The sequence below is a fragment of the Cherax quadricarinatus genome, chromosome 63, assembly GCF_038502225.1.
Source record: "Cherax quadricarinatus isolate ZL_2023a chromosome 63, ASM3850222v1, whole genome shotgun sequence".
Classification (NCBI taxonomy): domain Eukaryota; kingdom Metazoa; phylum Arthropoda; class Malacostraca; order Decapoda; family Parastacidae; genus Cherax; species Cherax quadricarinatus.
This window is the reverse complement of record NC_091354.1, coordinates 2,591,287-2,603,733: the sequence shown is the minus strand read 5'-3', so window position 1 is coordinate 2,603,733 and position 12,447 is coordinate 2,591,287. Positions and strand designations below refer to the sequence as shown.

Genomic DNA, 12,447 nt, shown 5'->3' with positions numbered 1-12,447 from the left:
TGCTGGCCCACAACACTGACCCGTCCCCTGTTACCTGTCCCATCAAGGAGCTCAGAAGCAACACTCAACTCCCCCCCCCCCACATCTTGGTGCTCAAACACGGCACTAACCCACACCACCACATCTTGGTGCTCAAACACGGCACTAACCCACAACACCACATCTTGGTGCTCAAACACGGCACTAACCCACACCACCACATCTTGGTGCTCAAACACGGCACTAACCCACACCACCACATCTTGGTGCTCAAACACGGCACTAACCCACACCACCACATCTTGGTGCTCAAACACGGCACTAACCCACACCACCACATCTTGGTGCTCAAACACGGCACTAACCCACAACACCACATCTTGGTGCTCAAACACGGCACTAACCCACAACACCACATCTTGGTGCTCAAACACGGCACTAACCCACACCACCACATCTTGGTGCTCAAACACGGCACTAACCCACACCACCACATCTTGGTGCTCAAACACGGCACTAACCCACAACACCACATCTTGGTGCTCAAACACGGCACTAACCCACACCACCACATCTTGGTGCTCAAACACGGCACTAACCCACAACACTGACATATCCTCCCCTTCCTTATACTGTAGCAACGGAACTGCATGACACGTTGTACCACTGCCACATTCGAGAAAATTTATACACACAGTTTTCTACTCTACACTAACACGAGTTCAACACACAGGAACAGACTGAGAATGGTAACAGATACGCAAGAGCACAGTTGAAATTGAAAACAAATGACTCACGAGTTGCAGGAATGATATGAAATATGTCTTCAGTCTTGGAGCGGTCAGGAAGTAGAACGACCTTGACACTGACAGTTTTAAGATGTAGGGTAATTTTTTTCACTAGCCAGTAGCGGCTAGCGAAGAGGTGGGACCAGGAGCTGTGGATCGACCCCTGCAACTACATTCTGATAAGTACTTGTCCTAGGATTTTCAACCCCTTCAAACATAAGACATTCTATATCTTAAAATACAATAAGACATTCTATATCTTAAAATACAATGTCATTAAAGACAGACTATCTCCAACAGGTAACTTGGCAAGTTCCTTTAAACAGTTACTGATCAGCCAAGCTCTTGTGCCTGCGTCAGCGTGCAGCGAGCAACAACAGCCTGACTGACCATGAGATCTGGTCTGAGAGGGAATTAAAGTGGGTGATAAGCCACTTTACCCTCAACACAAACACTGTGTAATCCACGATAGCACTACACTAAGCCTCACACTGACAAAATTCAGATGTAACAATGATCACCCAAAGTAAAAAGACTGACCTCTTTCGTTTTTAGCTAACTTTCTAGTTTTACATTATCATGCCTTTAACTTTGTCTCCATCATTCTCTTCTTCCCACTCTTCATGTCCATCACTTCACCTCATCCCCACACCTCTTTCCTGTTTCTTCTTGACCTACCAATCAGTTCGATAACAAAACCAGTTTCTTGAGTCGTGAGCATTTGAGAGTAGAACGTGTAAGACATGTTTGGTGATCGGAATGTTGATGTGCTGGCTCAAGCCATGTGCTCGAGGATCTCACAGGAGTTCTAGTTTAATATAGGTTGATTCGAAGGATCATCATCCTGAATCCTGTTGATGATGTGGTCTGTCAAGCTTTGGGTGCAATACGACAGTTATCTAAAAAAACGAATTACTTGCTCTCAGTGTCTGTTGTAAACCTGTTATTAGCCAGCCTATCACTCTACTGATAGTTGCAAAACCAACGAGGGATGGGTGTGTCACGTGTACGTAAGTTCTACGTTCTTTATATTCTTCATATGTAAGATCTACCAGGATCACTCCTAAGTTCCATATTTTTCTCTTCTACTCAGAGAAGAAAACGTAACTTATCGAAGAAGCTGAAACTGGAGACAGTATAAGACGAAGTGAGTATATTAACCTCTACTTCAACCGTACCTGTGTCACTTAAGATGACTTAGTTGTACCTCATACACAGCACTCAGAATTCGAGTCCAGCAGAGGCGCTCCAGTGGCCGCTACTGGCGTGCCGGACCACAGAACATCAGCACAACATTGATCATCATTCAACTAAGACTCGCGTCAAGAGGGATTTTCCCTGACTAATAAATCATCACCCAGAGCAACCTGTACCTGGCTGTTGCCACACTTCCATCCCATTACCTGAACGACGTTTCTGTGGGGTCGATGCCCCTGACACTTGATGCTAGCCTGTAACTACGTTAATACCACTGACACTTGGTGCTAGCCTGTAACTACGTTAATACCACTGACACCAGAAGCTAGGCTGCTAGCCTGTCACTACGTTTTCTCTCCCTCTGCCACAATATATTACAGGGCAGACTCTAGTGTTCGTCCTCGCTCACACCAGGAAACATACCCTGTCAAGCTTAATTAAAATTAGAATATCTTTAAAAATTTTATGGTGAATATACACTAGAATCAACCAACAATGTATATGCGTACATCTCCCAGTATATATATACACTTCAGAATTAACTATTATAAAGTTTAATGAAAGAAGTGTAGAAGTTTTCAAGGAGCAACTGGCTCTCATATTGTGCCTCCGCGGTGCTTGACCAACCACACTGTGATGGATATATGGGCCGCCAACAGCAACAACTTTGTTGACCAAGCAATCAACAGGGAGGCCTGGCCGTGCACCGGGCCGCCGGAGTAGAAAACCTCCCGAAACCAGTCACAGGTAAATCACATATAAAACCTAGTAAATGTAATTAAGGTTTATCTAAGAGGTAGAGGCACGAGAAGAGGAAGAGGGGGAGAGGGTTGAAGAGGAGGGGAGGGGGTTGAAGAGGAGGGGAGGGGGTTGAAGAGGAGGGGAGGGATAGAAGAGGGGAGGAGGGGGACAGAAAGAACCAAACAGCATCAGTAAGCCTCTCATTCACTCCATACATCCCAAAAAAGAGAACACTGCTTACCTATATATAGTCCCTGGGATCATCACCCCAGCACATAGGTCCCAGACCAGATCCCTACTGAAAACCTGATTTGAGAGGCTGTTGGTGGTAAAAAAATCCCTGATTTTCGTTCTGCCGATTATAATGGACTTAGGGAACATCTGTCTAATCTTGATTGGGGTTATCTAGCTAATGATTTTATTGACGATAATCATACTTATGAATATGAAGGGATCTGCTTTTATGATTGTTTTCTTAATAATGTACAGTGCCCAGAGTATATACATTCCCCAGAGAGAAATTAGGTCTAATAATAACGATCCCAAATGGGTTAACAGGAGGCTAAATCATCTATTAGGGGAGAAAAGGGGAATTTATAGGCGCATCAGAAGAGGAGAGGTTAACCTTACTGACCAATATGTTCAGCTTAAAAGAGAAGTAAAAAAGGCGATTAGAAAGGCTAAACGTGACTATGAAATTAGAGTTGCTAATGAATCAAAGACTAATCCAAAGGGGTTCTTTTAAGTATATAGGACGAAGGTGAAGGAAAAAGTAGGACCTCTGAAATCTGGGAATGAACAGCTGACGGATAATGAACTGGAAATGTGTTCCTTATTTAATGACTATTTTTTGTCAGTTTTTACACAGGAAGATGTAAATGAGATTCCAGTAATTAACAATTATTTAGTTCCTGATGAATTTAAGTTAACTAATATTACTGTCACGAGGGACATGGTTATTAAACAGATAGACAAACTGAAACAAAATAAGTCCCCGGGACCCGATGAGTTGTTTTCAAGGGTACTTAAGGAATGCAAGATGGAGCTTAGTCAGCCATTAACGAGTGTATTCAATGCGTCCATCCTTACCAGTGTTGTGCCAGAGATGTGGAAGATGGCTAATGTGGTTCCTATATTCAAATCAGGGGATAAGTCCACTCCTTCAAATTACCGTCCAATAAGCCTGACATCTATAGTGGGCAAGTTATTAGAATCAATTATAGCTGACATTATCAGAAGTCACCTTGAAGAGCATAACTTGATAAATGAATCTCAGCATGGATTCACGAGAGGTCGTTCCTGCCTGACAAACTTACTGACGTTCTTCAATAGAACATTTGAGGCAGTTGACAGTGATAAGGAATATGATATTGTTTATTTGGATTTTAGTAAAGCCTTCGACAGAGTACCTCACAAGAGACTCTTGAGAAAAGTGGCAGCTCATGGTATAGGAGGTAAAGTTCTAGCATGGATTGAGGCATAGCTTACCAATAGAAAGCAGAGAGTTACCATTAATGGAGTGAAATCTGAATGGGGATTAGTCACTAGTGGCGTTCCACAAGGATCAGTTTTAGGCCCTCTCCTGTTCATAATTTACATTAATGACCTTGATGAAGGGATTACTAGTGACATGAGTAAGTTTGCTGATGATACAAAGATAGGCCGTATAATTCACTCTGAGGAGGATATCAATGAACTCCAGGACGATTTGAACAAATTAATGTCTTGGTCTGAAAAATGGCAGATGAAGTTTAATGTGGATAAGTGTAAGGTACTTGCACTTGGTAATGAAAATAACCCTCGAAGCTATAATCTAGGTGAAGTAGAGCTTGGTCATACAGAATGTGAAAAAGACTTGGGAGTCATGGTAAGCAGAAATCTAAAGCCAAGACAGCAGTGCCTTAGTGTGCGCAACAAGGCCAACAGATTACTTGGATTTATCTCAAGAAGTATAAGTAACAGAAGTCCAGAAGTTATTTTGCAGCTCTATACATCACTAGTGAGGCCTCATTTAGATTATGCTGCTCAGTTTTGGTCCCCTTACTACAGGATGGACATAGACTCATTAGAGAACATACAGAGAAGAATGACTAAAATGATTTACTGTGTAAGGAACCTCCCGTATGAAGATAGACTTAAAGCCTTAAATCTCCACTCTCTGGAGAGGCGTAGAATGAGGGGAGATAACATTGAAGTGTATAAGTGGATGACGGGCATAAACAAGGGAGACATTAATAAAGTACTGAGGGTGTCGAACCAGGTAAGAACCAGGAATAATGGATTTAAGTTGGATAAATTTAGATTTAGAAAGGACATAGGTAAGTACTGGTTTTCTAACAGAGTTGTAGATGCGTGGAACAGTCTTCCCAGTGGGGTGATAGAGGCTAGGACCTTGGGTAGCTTTAAGAAGAGACTGGACAAATATATGAGTGGGAGGGGCTGGGTTTGATTGGTGTCAAGGGGTACGGGAGTTATTTCTTGAGTAGCTTTAGGTAGATGTCGTTTTGATAAGGACTTGCCTCGTATGGGCCAGTAGGCCTTCTGCAGTGTTCCTACATTCTTATGTTCTTATGTAAGCGGTCCAACGTAAACATCACAGCCCGCCTGATCAGGAACGTCCTTTTGGTGTCTTCAAAGTCAGTTCCTGATCAACTGAGCTGTGGTGCTCACATTGGACTGTGTCGTTTTTAGCAGTCACTGCCCCAGTCCTAGGCTAGCCCTCCCGGTTACTGCTAGCAACTGCTTAATTGATCAGGCTATGATCCAGGAGACCTGGTCAGGAACCTGACCTCGGGGTCACCGAGTTCCAAAATGAACCATCAAGTTGACACTACGTGTAAGACCTTGTACTACAATTCCCTCCTGAAGATATGTTCACCTAATAGGAAATAGGTACCTAGGCGATTCTCACCCTGTTAGGTAAGACACATATGCAACAGTTAGGTATCTTTATTTCGAAACGTTTCGCCTACACAGTAGGCTTCTTCAGTCGAGTACAGAAAAGTTGATAGAAGCAGAAGATACTTGAAGACGATGTAATCAGTCCATCACCCTTAAAGTTTTGAGGTGGTCAGTCCCTCAGTCTGGAGAAGAGCATTGTTCCGTTGTCTGAAACAATATGAAGTTGAAGTGACAGGATGGAGCCTTATATAGTGCCAGGAGGTGAGACGTAGGTTTCTTTGGGAGGGCAGGTCCCTCTCAAAACTTTAAGTGTGATGGACTGATTACATCGTCTTCAAGTATCTTCTGCTTCTATCAACTTTTCTGTACTCGACTGAAGAAGCGTACTGTGTAGGCGAAACGTTTCGAAATAAAGATACCTAACTGTTGCATATGTGTCTTACCTAACAATCTGTCGGTATTTTATACCATTTTAATGTTGATTCTCACCCTGTCCCCATGTTCACCCAGTAGTAAATAGGTACCTGGGTGAGAGGTGGCTGTTGTGGGTAGCTAAGCGAGTAAAGGTCAAATGGTAATGAACATCAAAATGGTATACAATACCGACAGGTTGTTAGGTAAGACACATATGCAACAGTTAGACAACTTTATTCCGAAACGTTTCGCCTACACAGTAGGCTTCTTCAGTCGAATACAGAAAGTAGGCAGGAACAGTAGAGATGTGAAGACGATGTAATCAGTCCAAATTCTACGACATTAAGGGTGATGGACTGATTACATCGTCTTCACATCTCTACTGTTCCTGCCTACTTTCTGTATTCGACTGAAGAAGCCTACTGTGTAGGCGAAACGTTTCGGAATAAAGTTGTCTAACTGTTGCATATGTGTCTTACCTCAAATGGTAATACTGAAGACGAGACATCACTAGCGTTACTCTGTAGTCTTGCACCTGCACATATTCTGTCTCCTCTCTCAGATAGTCAGGTCCAACTCACACCCACCCACGCCCCCCTCATATATTTATCTAACTTATTTTTAAAACTACACAACATTTTAGCTTCAATGACGCTATTCGGGAGTTTGTTCCATTCATCCACAACTCTATTGCCAAACCAGTGCTTTCCTATATCCTTTCTAAACCTAAATTTTCCAACTTGTAACCAATGCTGCAAGTCAGACGTCACAAACGTAAGCAATCTCCGTGGTTTACCGAGAAAATTTATAAATGAACAAAACGCACAAGTTCCAGAACAAGACCTCAATAAAACCTTGCATGAACTAGCAAGAATTGAAATAAGAAAATATAGATACACCACAGGAAGGTTAGGAAATGTAAACACACATGCAGTATAATGTGATCTTTTGACAACGTTTCGCCCACACAGTGGGCTTTATCAAGTCACAAACAGATCTGTTTGTGACTTGATAAAGCCCACTGTGTGGGCGAAACGTTGTCAATAACAGATCACATTATACTGCATATGTGTTTATATGTCCATTGTATCGGTATTTTATACCATTTATTTCCACAGGAAGGTTAGCATGGGCCACCAATATAACCACAGATGTAGGTTTTCACAGATCAATCTCACAACACTAGCATTATAGCATTTTGCAAAAATTGTTAGATTTTTCTCAAATTACATAATGGTTATCTGCAAAAGTAGTAATACCTGTTGGCAAGGAGACTGTGACTAAGTGTATAGCTACTGACCACTCCTTTAAAATTAAAGGAGAAGAATTCTGGCAAAGCGAGTGTATGCGAGTCGCTGCACACGAAAAATGTCGAAATCTTGGAAAATAGAAAAATATGGAAGCAGTATATAAACAAGTGAACAGGTAGTAGGCAGGTATTGGGACAGGGTGACGTGGGGAGGGTATCAGGGAGGGATGATGGTGGGATGATCTCAGGGAGGGGTGATGGTGGGATGGTCTCAGGGAGGGGTGATGGTGGGATGGTCTCAGGGAGGGATGATGGTGGGATGGTCTCAGGGAGGGGTGATGGTGGGATGGTCTCAGGGAGGGATGATGGTGGGATGGTCTCAGGGAGGGATGATGGTGGGATGGTCTCAGGGAGGGATGATGGTGGGATGGTCTCAGGGAGGGGTGATGGTGGGTTGGTCTCTGGGAGGGATGATGGTGGGATGGTCTCAGGGAGGGGTGATGGTGGGATGGTCTCAGGGAGGGGTGATGGTGGGATGGTCTCAGGGAGGGGTGATGGTGGGATGGTCTCAGGGAGGGGTGATGGTGGGATGGTCTCAGGGAGGGGTGATGGTGGGATGGTCTCAGGGAGGGGTGATGGTGGGATGGTCTCAGGGAGGGATGATGGTGGGATGGTCTCAGGGAGGGGTGATGGTGGGATGGTCTCAGGGAGGGGTGATGGTGGGATGGTCTCAGGGAGGGGTGATGGTGGGATGGTCTCAGGGAGGGGTGATGGTGGGATGGTCTCAGGGAGGGATGATGGTGGGATGGTCTCAGGGAGGGATGATGGTGGGATGGTCTCAGGGAGGGATGATGGTGGGATGGTCTCAGGGAGGGATGATGGTGGGATGGTCTCAGGGAGGGATGATGGTGGGATGGTCTCAGGGAGGGATGATGGTGGGATGGTCTCAGGGAGGGATGATGGTGGGATGGTCTCAGGGAGGGATGATGGTGGGATGGTCTCAGGGAGGGATGATGGTGGGATGGTCTCAGGGAGGGGTGATGGTGGGATGGTCTCAGGGAGGGATGATGGTGGGATGGTCTCAGGGAGGGGTGATGGTGGGATGGTCTCAGGGAGGGGTGATGGTGGGATGGTCTCAGGGAGGGGTGATGGTGGGATGGTCTCAGGGAGGGGTGATGGTGGGATGGTCTCAGGGAGGGGTGATGGTGGGATGGTCTCAGGGAGGGATGATGGTGGGATGGTCTCAGGGAGGGATGATGGTGGGATGGTCTCAGGGAGGGATGATGGTGGGATGGTCTCAGGGAGGGGTGATGGTGGGAGGGTCTCTGGGAGGGATGATGGTGGGATGGTCTCAGGGAGGGGTGATGGTGGGATGGTCTCAGGGAGGGATGATGGTGGGATGGTCTCAGGGAGGGATGATGGTGGGATGGTCTCAGGGAGGGGTGATGGTGGGATGGTCTCAGGGAGGGATGATGGTGGGATGGTCTCAGGGAGGGGTGATGGTGGGATGGTCTCAGGGAGGGGTGATGGTGGGATGGTCTCAGGGAGGGATGATGGTGGGATGGTCTCAGGGAGGGGTGATGGTGGGATGGTCTCAGGGAGGGGTGATGGTGGGATGGTCTCAGGGAGGGGTGATGGTGGGATGGTCTCAGGGAGGGATGATGGTGGGATGGTCTCAGGGAGGGGTGATGGTGGGATGGTCTCAGGGAGGGGTGATGGTGGGATGGTCTCAGGGAGGGATAATGGTGGGATGGTTTCAGGGAGGGATGATGGTGAGATGGTTTCAGGGAGGGATGATGGTGGGATGGTCTCAGGGAGGGATGATGGTGGGATGGTCTCAGGGAGGGATGATGGCGGGATGGTCTCAGGGAGGGGTGGTGGCGGGATGGTCTCCGGGAGGGGTGATGGTGGGATGGTCTCCGGGAGGAGTGATGGTGGGATGGTCTCAGGGAGGGGTGATGGTGGGATGGTCTCAGGGAGGGATGATGGTGGGATGGTCTCAGGGAGGGATGATGGTGGGATGGTCTCAGGGAGGGATGATGGTGGGATGGTCTCAGGGAGGGATGATGGTGGGATGGTCTCAGGGACGGGTGATGGTGGGATGGTCTCAGGGAGGGGTGGTGGTGGGATGGTCTCCGGGAGGGGTGATGGTGGGATGGTCTCAGGGAGGGGTGATGGTGGGATGGTCTCAGGGAGGGGTGATGGTGGGATGGTCTCAGGGTGGGGTGATGGTGGGATGGTCTCAGGGAGGGGTGATGGTGGGATGGTCTCAGGGAGGGGTGATGGTGGGATGGTCTCAGGGAGGGGTGATGGTGGGATGGTCTCAGGGAGGGGTGATGGTGGGATGGTCTCAGGGAGGGGTGATGGTGGGATGGTCTCAGGGAGGGGTGATGGTGGAATGGTCTCAGGGAGGGATGATGGTGGGATGGTCTCAGGGAGGGATGATGGTGGGATGGTCTCAGGGAGGGGTGATGGTGGGATGGTCTCAGGGAGGGATGATGGTGGGATGGTCTCAGGGAGGGATGATGGTGGGATGGTTTCAGGGAGGGATGATGGTGGGATGGTTTCAGGGAGGGATGATGGTGGGATGGTTTCAGGGAGGGATGATGGTGGGATGGTTTCAGGGAGGGGTGATGGTGGGAGGATATCAGGGACGGGTGATCATGGGAGGATATCAGGGAGAGGTGATCATGGGAGGATATCAGGGAGGGGTGATGGTGGGATGATATCAAGGAGGGATGATGGTGGGAGGATATCAGGGAGGGGTAATGATGGGAGGATATCAGGGAGGGGTGATGGGAGGATATCAGAGAAGAGTGATGATGGGAGGATATCAGAGAAGGGTGATGATGGGAGGATATCAGGGAGGGGTGATGGTGGGAGGATATCAGGGAGGGGTGAAGGTGGGAGGATATCAGGGAGGGGTGAAGGTGGGAGGATATCAGGGAGGGGTGATGATGGGAGGATATCAGGGAGGGGTGATGATGGGAGGATATCAGGGAGGGGTGATGATGGGAGGATATCAGGGAGGGGTGATGATGGGAGGATATCAGGGAGGGGTGATGATGGAAGGATATCAGGGAGGGGTGATGGTGGGAGGATATCAGGGAGGGGTGATGATGGGAGGATATCAGGGAGGGGTGATGATGGGAGGATATCAGGGAGGGGTGATGATGGGAGGATATCAGGGAGGGGTGATGATGGGAGGATATCAGGGAGGGGTGATGATGGGAGGATATCAGGGAGGGGTGATGATGGGAGGATATCAGGGAGGGGTGATGATGGGAGGATATCAGGGAGGGGTGATGATGGGAGGATATCAGAGAAGGGTGATGATGGGAGGATATCAGGGAGGGGTGATGATGGGAGGATATCAGGGAGTGGTGATGTTGGGAGGATATCAGGGAGGGGTGATGATGGGAGGATATCAGGGAGGGGTGATGATGGGAGGATATCAGGGAGGGGTGATGGTGGGAGGATATCAGGGAGGGGTGATGATGGGAGGATATCAGGGAGGGGTGATGATGGGAGGATATCAGGGAGGGGTGATGATGGGAGGATATCAGAGAAGGGTGATGATGGGAGGATATCAGAGAAGGGTGATGATGGGAGGATATCAGGGAGGGGTGATGATGGGAGGATATCAGGGAGGGGTGATGATGGGAGGATATCAGGGAGGGGTGATGATGGGAGGATATCAGGGAGGGGTGATGATGGGAGGATATCAGGGAGGGGTGATGATGGGAGGATATCAGGGAGGGGTGATGATGGGAGGATATCAGGGAGGGGTGATGATGGGAGGATATCAGAGACGGGTGATGATGGGAGGATATCAGGGAGGGGTGATGATGGGAGGATATCAGGGAGGGGTGATGGTGGGAGGATATCAGGGAGGGGTGATGATGGGAGGATATCAGGGAGGGGTGATGATGGGAGGATATCAGGGAGGGGTGATGGTGGGAGGATATCAGGGAGGGGTGATGATGGGAGGATATCAGGGAGGGGTGATGATGGGAGGATATCAGGGAGGGGTGATGATGGGAGGATATCAGAGAAGGGTGATGATGGGAGGATATCAGAGAAGGGTGATGATGGGAGGATATCAGGGAGGGGTGATGATGGGAGGATATCAGGGAGGGGTGATGATGGGAGGATATCAGGGAGGGGTGATGATGGGAGGATATCAGGGAGGGGTGATGATGGGAGGATATCAGGGAGGGGTGATGATGGGAGGATATCAGGGAGGGGTGATGATGGGAGGATATCAGGGAGGGGTGATGGTGGGGAGGATATCAGGGAGGGGTGATGATGGGAGGATATCAGGGAGGGGTGATGATGGGAGGATATCAGGGAGGGGTGATGGTGGGGAGGATATCAGGGAGGGGTGTTGATGGGAGGATATCAGGGAGGGGTGATGGTGGGGAGGATATCAGGGAGGGGTGATGGTGGGGAGGATATCAGGGAGGGGTGATGATGGGAGGATATCAGGGAGGGGTGATGATGGGAGGATATCAGGGAGGGGTGATGATGGGAGGATATCAGGGAGGGGTGATGATGGGAGGATATCAGGGAGGGGTGATGGTGGGGAGGATATCAGGGAGGGGTGATGGTGGGGAGGATATCAGGGAGGGGTGATGATGGGAGGATATCAGGGAGGGGTGATGATGGGAGGATATCAGGGAGGGGTGATGATGGGAGGATATCAGGGAGGGGTGATGATGGGAGGATATCAGGGAGGGGTGATGGTGGGGAGGATATCAGGGAGGGGTGATGGTGGGAGGATATCAGGGAGGGGTGATGGTGGGGAGGGTATCATAGTGTTAACATTCACTCATCACAACAACACATGCATCTCTCCAACAAACATACACAAACACACGTGCAATAATAAACGCATTATTTTATGTCCGTTTCTCAGTAACTTTGACGTTAAACTCCAGCTGTTGTGTGGGCGAGAGTGTTATGGGGCGAGGGTTGGTGTGGGTGGTGAGGGCGTCATGAGGGAGGTGATGGGGAGGGGAATGCAGAGTTGCAGTCATGCAACACAGGTCTCCGGCTTTCATGAGGGAGCTGCAACGTTGCCACTTCTCTTTGGAGAATAAGACACATTTGCAACGGTTTAATATTTTTATTTGTAAACAATAAAGATACCAAACATACACATGTGTCTGATGCAAT

General features: G+C 48.4%; 1 protein-coding gene across 3 annotated transcripts in view; it reads right to left on the bottom strand.

The window, feature by feature from the left end:
- LOC128698240 (uncharacterized protein DKFZp434B061) overlaps positions 1-12,447 on the bottom strand; it is a 774,041-nt gene that overhangs the window by 137,522 nt on the left and 624,072 nt on the right. The window lies entirely within an intron of this gene.